Consider the following 9,634-nt stretch of genomic DNA (forward strand, 5'->3'; position numbering starts at 1 on the left):
CCTTTTATTTTCAGACAACAGCTTTAATAACAGGCTGCCAGCCTTCAAAGACGTAGTCTTTAAATTAGTCTGTGCAACAGTCACAAAATCATTTCTGTGGGACGTTTTACCTGTTAGCTGCCAGTGCTAATGCAATGCTAATTCATCCCATGGTTCATCTGCATACCAGTCTAACTACAGAAGTGGACACACTCAGTGAATACTGAGTTGACGACACGTCTTAAATTGAATATGTATCAAGTCCATCGGAAAATATGTTCTCAGCCTGAGCCGTTTCCTCAGGTTCATCAATGTATGAAAAGAATAGAAAAAAAGGGAAGGGTCTGCTGGAAAATAACAGAAGGAACTGTGAATCATGCAGGTTTTGTAAAGTTCTGGTGCTTAGAAGATAGTTTGTGCTGTGAGCTACAGTTTACATCTGTGTGGTCCATACATGCAGACTGGGAACCAGACAAATCAGCAAGCTTGTTATTTATTCTGCTACAGGGGATGCTTCTGTTCCACCTTGTCCATTTCCACCTGTCCCGTTTACAGTCTGGTCTATATCACAAGTGTGTATCTAAAATGGGACAGGTGTTGCAAAGTGGAAAGTTGTGGCATTTTCAGAAGCATAAGATTGTTCTGAATCTGCTATCGTAGCAGTCTAAATCAAACTAAACTGGTTCAATGTTCAAATGGTGGGTGTCCGAATTCTGCAAGTCAAATGATGTTGAACTAGAAGCGATACAAATGGGTTGATAGAGCTAGCTACCAAGCCCAGCAGCCTAGTGCTATATCACATGTTTCATTGCTCTGATTGGCTGTAGCATCCAATGGTATTTTGGTCTGTGCATTAAGAACTGAGAAACTCAAAACAGATGAGTTATCAAGAAATCCCCCCCCCCACTAAAGTGTGCGCCGATCGAGGCATGAGCTAATGAAACCAATTTCGTTTTTTGAACCAGGCTGTGAACATATTTAATTTCTGCAGTAAAACAGACTTTAAAAAAAAAAAAAAAAGGTATGTATGTGACTTCTGGTACTTCTGCAGCACGCCTCAAGTGGGCACTTGATAAACGGCAGGATTTTACACTTTTACATCGGTTTCATTTTTTAACACGAGGTTGTCGCTCGATATAGACGTAGAATCCAAAAAGGCAGATTTTCAGTGTTTATTGTTTTGTCTGGGTGTTTTCTCTTGTGCCTGGTACCCAAAAAAAAAAAATCAAATTTACATTTTCACAGTTTTATTTTTACATCTGCTTGTGCGGTTCAAGTGGTTCCCAAGACAAAGTGACCTTTTTTCATGACGCATGTCTTTGACCTGGTTTCACCCTCATGTAACTTCAATGGCTCTAAATTTGGAACAGCTCAAGTCACTTGTCAAACCTGACAATACTGTCACTTTTGTTCACTCCAGCTTGGCCGTGCATCCGGGCTAATTGTTCCCCAGATGTGAACATCCACAGCCATCTAATCACACTCCATTCTGATGTCTGTGTCGGAGTCCAGGTTAATCTGAACTGAGCGTGGATTTCAAGAAAAATCAAAAACATCCTGATTGGCTGACAGTCCTGGTTAGCTGTGTGATTTCAGAGTGACTACGCCATCTCCAATGGACCTGGACCTCCTACTGATGAGTGCTCGATGGAAATTTGTTTGAAAGACAATCCTTAGAGATCTTACACACACACACACACACACATGCAAACACACAAACTATCAGAGAAAGCGAGAAAGAGTCCAAACTCATAACTGTCAGTGATGGACAGGTTGATGCAGAGACTTTTTGAAGTGACAGAATGAACCAGGTTTCTGCTGCAGACCCCTTCTGATTGTTTTGCATTTTCTTCTTCTTGGCTTGGCTTGGATGTTTGCTGGGAAATCACAATTTTTCTATTGTTGGTATTTTTACACAGTGTCTGTCTGGATTGTTTGACTGGGCAAATTAATAGGTCTAATGGTTTGAATAATTGGGAAAGCAGTGTTTTGTTCCAACAAGCACTCTGCCAAACAGCTGAAAGAGGAGGTAAGAAGCAATTCCCTCCGTGTGTATACATGCCAACACATGAAAGTCATTTAGCTGCACTTAACTGTCGAAAAACAATTAGGGCAAAGCATAACAACATCTGCATGCACGACTTCTGTAACATCTTTTCTGTATCCTCCCTCTTGCCAGCAGAACAAGTATTGGCAATCCTCAATTGCAAGGTACACTTCATGAATTTTACATTATGCCTGATCATTACCATAACGATGCTATCAAAGATATTAGGAGCCTTCAACGCTGTTTTCTCCTACACAGGGTGCTCTCTTAGATCTCTTGTCAAGAAGGTGGGTATCATCTAGCATATAGCATGCACGAGCCCCCGCTCCTAATGAGTGTGTATGCATGTCTGAGTGTACAATATGTAAATCATTGTCTTGAGTGATCGCAAGTAGGGGGGGTGACACTGTCTGTGGGTGTCTGTATGTGAGCAAGTGTGTCATAAATTCTTATAAAAGAGGCAGCGTTGTCTCCACCGCTGTGTTGTCTGATTTATCTTTGAGTCAGTGAATGCTTTGCTTGCTATTACCGCCTCTCTTTTTCTGCTGTTTTGTCTAGCAAAAGGGAGACGCTATTTTCTATTTTTTTTGTCAGTTAAGAAAAATTGTAATATTTCATCGATTTTAAAACAAGAAAGTATGACATAATAGTCCTAGTCTTTATGGCACTGTCTCCTCTTTTATATCTAAACCTATTATAAGTGTACGCTAATAGAAAGGTTCCTTTATGCCTGTGTGATACAAAATAAAAACTTGTTATTACGTTTTCTAAATCCCTACATTAAAACCCTCTGTGTATGTGTATGTGTTGTATAACCATTGTTGTATGGTCTTGTACACGGATTAAAAAATAAATCCATAAAACAAGCTAGATATTTTGAACCAAACAAAGCTAATGTTAGCAGCAGCTAACATCAGTTGAGTCTTGAGTCCTCAGAAATGTATTAGAAAGCTTTATAGATCTATCATGAAACTGCTACAGGGTTTGATTATCTTTACTGTAAATGCAAAAGAATCCTATAAAAATGTACAATGGGAAAATACATTCTACTAGCTTTAATGTTTCACTGTTAGCTAGCTGAGAACGGCTGTTTGTGCTATCATCTCATGATAGATTAACTGCATTCACATCTTCTCTGATTACAGTTTTAGCGATAATTTGTATAATTGCTAAACAACTGAATTATCTCAGCTGTTTTAATGAGATATTTTAAACATGTTTGATAGCATTAGTTCCTTTCAAATACTGATTGTGAAACCGTGTAGTGGCAATAACTGAGAAGCCTACTGCTCCACTGCCAGAGAGATTTTTAGTTTTTTAAAAGCTGTAATCAACTAACCCTCTATGGATGTGATATATTTTATCATTGTTGGTCTGGCTTTGTGCTCTCTTGGTACCTATAGAAACAAGTTGAGCTAACATTAGCAGCAGCTCAGCTAACGTGGCCCCTGCTGCCTTCCCTTGTCCATCACAGAACGTCGGATGTACCCCGATTTGCATCATGAAACTTTGGTATTCAGTGTTTTCACTGGCTTTAGCAATCTTCACTATGTTTTTTTTTTTTTTTGTAAAAATTTTAAACTGGGAAATATTAACATCTGCTAGCTTTAACTAACACTACCTTATCCGTTAGCTCCTGTTGTTGTTTGCTATCATGTCATAATAGTTTACCTGTCTTGGGCTAAATCAGTGATGGTTAATGGTAGCGATAGATAGATAGATGGATGGATGGATGGATGGATGGATGAACAGAACAACTCATGGGTAATATAAATGTTTTTTTTGTGCCGACAAGTGAATTGTGGGTATTACACTCAACATTTAAATTTCATACTTGAAGTGGGTGGTTTGACAGGCGTCCAAGATGAGGTGGAGTAATTAGCATTCTCATCTAATGGTCTCATCTCTCTCCTGCTATTGTCTCTCTCTGTTACCCCCTCTCCTCTTCCTGTTTCTTCCTGGGCGATGTGATGTCCTCTGAAGCAGTGAAAAGAAGCCAGATTCTGTTCTTCCTCCGTCGCAGCGGCTCACAAACACATTGTAATTATTTTCTGGCAGGGACAGGATCAGCGTGGAGAACAAAGTGCACAAAACACCCTTGCGACGATTGGACTGGTTCGTACAAAATATGCTCCGCACGCACAACGACAGGCACACACATGATCACAAGCGGACAGGCATGTTTCCTCAGACCCACAAAAAACAAATCGGAGACGAACACAGACACCGAACAAGCCCAACTTTTTTTCCCCTTGGTTGTCTTGTTATGCTGTGAGAGAAATTGATTTGCTTATTAATGCAACAAATGCTGCATGCTTTTTGGCCAGTTTTAAAAATGTTGTTTACATGGGATTTCGCATGTTGCTCTGCTGTTATTAACAACTGCAGAGCAAGATATGCCCAAACAGAGTCATACATACACATACTGTATGTATGCACAGCAACCAGCCATCTAACAATCACTCAGCACGGTTTCTTCCTCCTTTTTGCTGCCAGTAAATTGGATGGTCTCCCATACATATTTTCATATGCTGATGGCCACATTACTGGTGCAGGCTTCCCGCTGAAGTGATTTGTGGTGCTCATTTGAAAGTGATAGGACGCAGGCAGCCACTGAACTCCTACTCAGCTGTGGCTGGAATCAGCCTGTCGTTATTGCTTTACAGCTAGCGCAGTAACCTGGGCACATTGATAATGGGCTGTTGTGCTAACAGGCAGATAACACATCCATTTCATCATCAACTTCCCACGATGTGTGTGTGTGTGTGTCGTTCGCTTTAAAGTAACAAATATGGACCTGAAATAAAGCCGGCTATTTGTAAGGAGCCGTCCATAAAGGAACAATGAATCCATTAGATTGTGCGAGGGTTGTTTTAACTACGGGTAACAGGCGTTTGAAAGCAACAGTTGAATCTGACAAATGATGTAGCACATAAAGTCATAAGTGCTATGTACAGAGTTGCTCATTATTCACTCTGAACTCTTTTTCTTATCAAACTGTCACACTGTGTGGTTGTTATACAATGTGATTACCTCCCTCTCTCCCCCCCAGAACCCCCCTGTATCCCCTATTCTCCATGTCCCGCTCTTCGCCATGATTACCACACCGCCTCGAGCTAGTGAATTTGAATTGGGGCCGCCTATTATTTTTCCCCCCATGTGATAGTAATTATTTACAAATTTGTGAGTGTTCATGTGAAATACAGGATGTTCTATTAGAAGTTATGTGTACCAGTGGGGGGAAGGTGGCAAGGTCTTGATTCTGAATATGCTATTAGTGCAATCAGGTTAAAACACAGCCACAGGTAGTCGAGCACTCAGGCCGGACGAGCCCTCGAGACACTGTTAACCCAATCAGATTAATATTACAGATTGTCATGACCGCCTTTGTTTTCCATTTGGGAGATGCTGAGGCTCTCAGGGTTTGGACTTGGTGAATGTGATTATCCACGAGAAACAATAGGGTACAAAGGGAGCGTTGCTTTTGGCACTGTTGTATTCAATAACAAGGAGAGCAAACCGGATTCTCGCCCATTATATTTCTTAATTTGGAGAATCTTCACGCAAATTACTCAAACTGGCCTCATTTGGGTGGAAGTACAGATTACATGGGGAGGATGTAATTGCAGGAGACATGGGGCCGCTCTCTGGGAAAGTAGTGAGGTTGATTGCTCAGGATGTTGTATTATTAACCATGCATAAGGAGCTGCTGCTGTAACTGCTTCTGCAGAAATAAAACTATCAATCTCCAGCGATATGAAATGGAAAATAGTTTTTTTTCTGAAAGGGAAGCGCATCGATAACTCTGATTTGAGCATGTGCGATCGTAATTACTTCTACAGTGAGATTAAAGAAATAATACCACCCAAATACAGCTAGTGGCACCCAGCAGTTTAGCTCATGGCCCGAAGCACGCCACAAGGCGTATACAAACTCACACTCAAAGCTCGCTCATCCTCTCAGTGTGAAAAACACACAAAGCACGGGTACCCTGCAGAGACAACATTTTGTTACTAAAGGCTTTGTTCATTATCTGTTTAAAGAGAATAGGACATTTTACAACAAAGAGGCAGTCAGAGGGATTGTATCTGTAGATAGTTCTACCATCAAAATGTTTCTTTTATCACATCTTTAGTGTGATTAGTGGTACTTTCAGTATTCCATCGGTAAAATAATTGGACCAAAATCTTGCCCGCAAGAATTATTATTGAGTTTGGAAAATAATAAGAACGTTTAATTCTAGTTGTATTAAATCACATGCATTTAGAAATGAGAGTTTGTTGTCTCTCTTTGAGACTTATACTTGATGAATGTTTAAAAAAAAGCTGAAAATTTAGTATATTAAGTGATTGATGTATTTCATGTACCTATTGTCTCTTCACTGCAATCAATCAATTGCAATTAGCTATTGGTCAGTGTCACAGTCACGGTTTTTCATGTCATTATTGAATTATTACAAATCATTAAAAATGTAGGTCTGATATCTAAGTGTCAGAGGGCAGACTGCCAGAAAAAAACAAAGAGTTCAGGCAAAAAAATCCCAAATGCAGGCCTCACCTGTTGATTCCACTTACCTTAATACAAATATTTGCTTATTTTGCAAACAATTAGATAAGCAGATTGGTCCCATGCTCTTCTATTTTGGTTTAAAGCAGTGCTGAAGGTGTTATTTATGCTAAGCTAAGCTTAGACTGGAAGTAGGTGGACACAGTCTGACCACATCCGAATTTTAACAGATAACATTAAACAAATTTGCAAACTGAAATCAATAAATGTAAGTTAACAATTTAGATTTATGGTGGGATACAATTTCAAACTATAAGTACTTAGAGCTCAGCCCTGATCACAACTAAAACCTCCTTTTGCATTTATCCACTTATTTCTCTACATCTCCACCTTTTACCTATCGTAGCATTATCATGTTTCAAATGCATGTTTATTGTTTCCCTAGCAGGCTCTTTGTATAAATAATAGCACGTTTAAAGAAACAAAAGTTGTAATTAATAGCAGCATTCACTCCTTTTTCTAACTCTGTATTCATCCTACCATCTCTTTTTCTCCTAATACAGCAGCTGCTGTGGCCAACACCCTGAAGGGTGTAAATAGGGCTTGCGTGAAGTCGATTCAATATCAAACATACTACACCTTAAAACAAAACAAAAAAAGCACAATGTTATTGCCTGAAAACATCCAATAATAGCCAATTAGATCATCAAAAACTCTATTCCCAGCAATACACCCTCGCACAAATACACACAGCCAGGGCTAGAGGAAAAAAAAAAGGCAACAGGAACCCCAGGGCTGTTAAACTTTAAAGCTCCTGCTTCAAAAACTACATAAAATAAATGATCTGACTAAAACCATAACCCTGGGAGACCCTGCTCGCTGCCTCATAATTGTCTTCTTTCATGACACCATTCATCCAGAACATTAGGCCTGTGTTCTCAGGCGTGCTATCGCAAATGGGGGGGGGGAGGTCTGGGCTTCAGAAAGTCTGACCTCCACAGGGACCTCTACAGCCCCCTGCTTATCTGGCCGTAGGGATCTGGGCCTACATAAACAATTTCAAAGAGAAGGCTAGATTGCTGCAAACAGCCCAGTTACACTGTTCGGGCCGGGGAAACACAAATTCTACACATGTATGATTTATCCACAGATAAACACACGCACACATGCTGCCTTTGGTTCTTACTCTTTGGTTCCTAGCTATGTCTTTCTTTGAGGCAATTGCAGCTTTCGAACAGGATCTATAAAAGATGAAACAACCTTTGCACTCGTCTCCCTCTGAAGTTTAGAGACATACCTGCAGCCAGTGTTATTAGTTACTGCTTCTATTGATATGCACCGTGCCCAGTGCAGTGTGTTGGCGGGTAAAAACCACTATGTGTTTCTCCCACGCCTCTTCCCTTTGGACAAACAGGCGCACTCTGGCCTCCAATCGCAGGATTGTGTGGGATATGTACATCTAATTGGGTCTCGGAATAACAGCAGAGGGGAGGAAGGGTTCATCAAGTTTCCGCATCCAAACTAACCAGTCAAAGAATTCAAAGAAACATGCGTCCTATTGAACATACGTACATAGTAGAAAAGTGTTGCACAGAAGGGTTATATATACTCCTCTGAGTTCCTGTGCGATGATCAATTCAATCCAAACTGATATACCGCCGAGCATTCATCATAACAAGCACAACTCAATTTGAGCACTAGCCAATTTCCTGCCTCCCATTCACTGCAATCTGCTGTGGGTTGTGCTATTCAAATCACAATTGAATTCATCTTTCACAGCTTCATCTAATAGAAGCTTCTCTAGTCAAATCAAACCCTGTTAATTCGCTCATCAATACAGCATAAGCACGCCTGCAGGGACAGACAGTGCAGTAACTTAACAGGGCCGATTCTTTTTCATCAGCGTGTCCCACATTATGTACCTGCGACGTTTATTTGCTGTGCAGATAGAAACAGTCATCAAGCACAGCCGGGCAAAAATAAAACACTCTTAGTTCCCTCTGAGGCCGATTATACACCACATTCATTTTTGTTAGTGTATTAGTGTGTGTGTGTGTGTGTGTGTGTGTGTGTGTGTGTGTGTGTGTGTGTGTGTGTGTGTGTGTGTTTGTGTGTGTGTGTGTCATTGTGTGTGTCATCCCTGCGGGTTTGAAGGCGTCAATAACACTCTATAAATTCCTCCAACACATCCATAATAACTCACGATAGGGTTCTCTGCCCTCTACTTCAAAGATATATTTTTGTGCATATGTGCGCGCCGACAGGATGCAGTAATATCCACTTCTGGAGACGTAGCTCCAGAAGTGAACATCTTAATGATGTTATTTATTAGGCAAGTGAATCTGTCACAGCGAAATAATATGATGCTTTTTCTCACAAGCGTCCTGTAAATAAGGGTAATTAGGTACTCTGTTCTCTTCAAAGTAAACAGCAGCCTTGCTGGATTTACTCGTGTATCCTTCACTGGCGGGTAATCATCACTGCAGAGTCTAGAATCCAAGGTGTCCATTTAAATTCCTGTAAACACTAAACACCTATAAGACAAATGGTTTGGTTTGTGAGCGCCACTGTGTCCCTACACGCCATTAATGTAATTGATTGATTGCTTCCACTTTTATTTAAGGTGCATTTTGAAAAGGGTAGAACAGCTCTAATAATGCTGCCTTCTGATTGGCTAATCAAGCATTTGATTATTCTTTCTGGATGACTTGTAGGGGTGGATGAGAGCAACTTTTGAGCAAATAAGAAACTGCTTTATTTTGAGTGTTAAGATGGTACACTCGACCAAAAATGGAGCCAATTAAAGGACAGATATAAGATTTAAAAAATGTATAAAACATGGACTGTGTGTAAAAGATGATGGTGGGATCTGGTTTCAAAACTAAAGTTAAAGGGGAAGTGCCTCAAACCTGTTTTCTTTATGGCCAACTGGTTGCAAAGACTCATTTCAGTAAACAGATGGAAAAATAAAACCCTTTTTCTCAGTTGATTCACTACTACAACGTAAATACTTTACAAATGATTTCATTGCCTCGGTCCATAGTTTCTAGTAGGGGTGAAACAAAAGATTGATACAGCAATTTACCAATACGCTCGTGCCAA

The sequence above is a fragment of the Labrus bergylta genome, chromosome 13 (assembly GCF_963930695.1).
Source record: "Labrus bergylta chromosome 13, fLabBer1.1, whole genome shotgun sequence".
Classification (NCBI taxonomy): domain Eukaryota; kingdom Metazoa; phylum Chordata; class Actinopteri; order Labriformes; family Labridae; genus Labrus; species Labrus bergylta.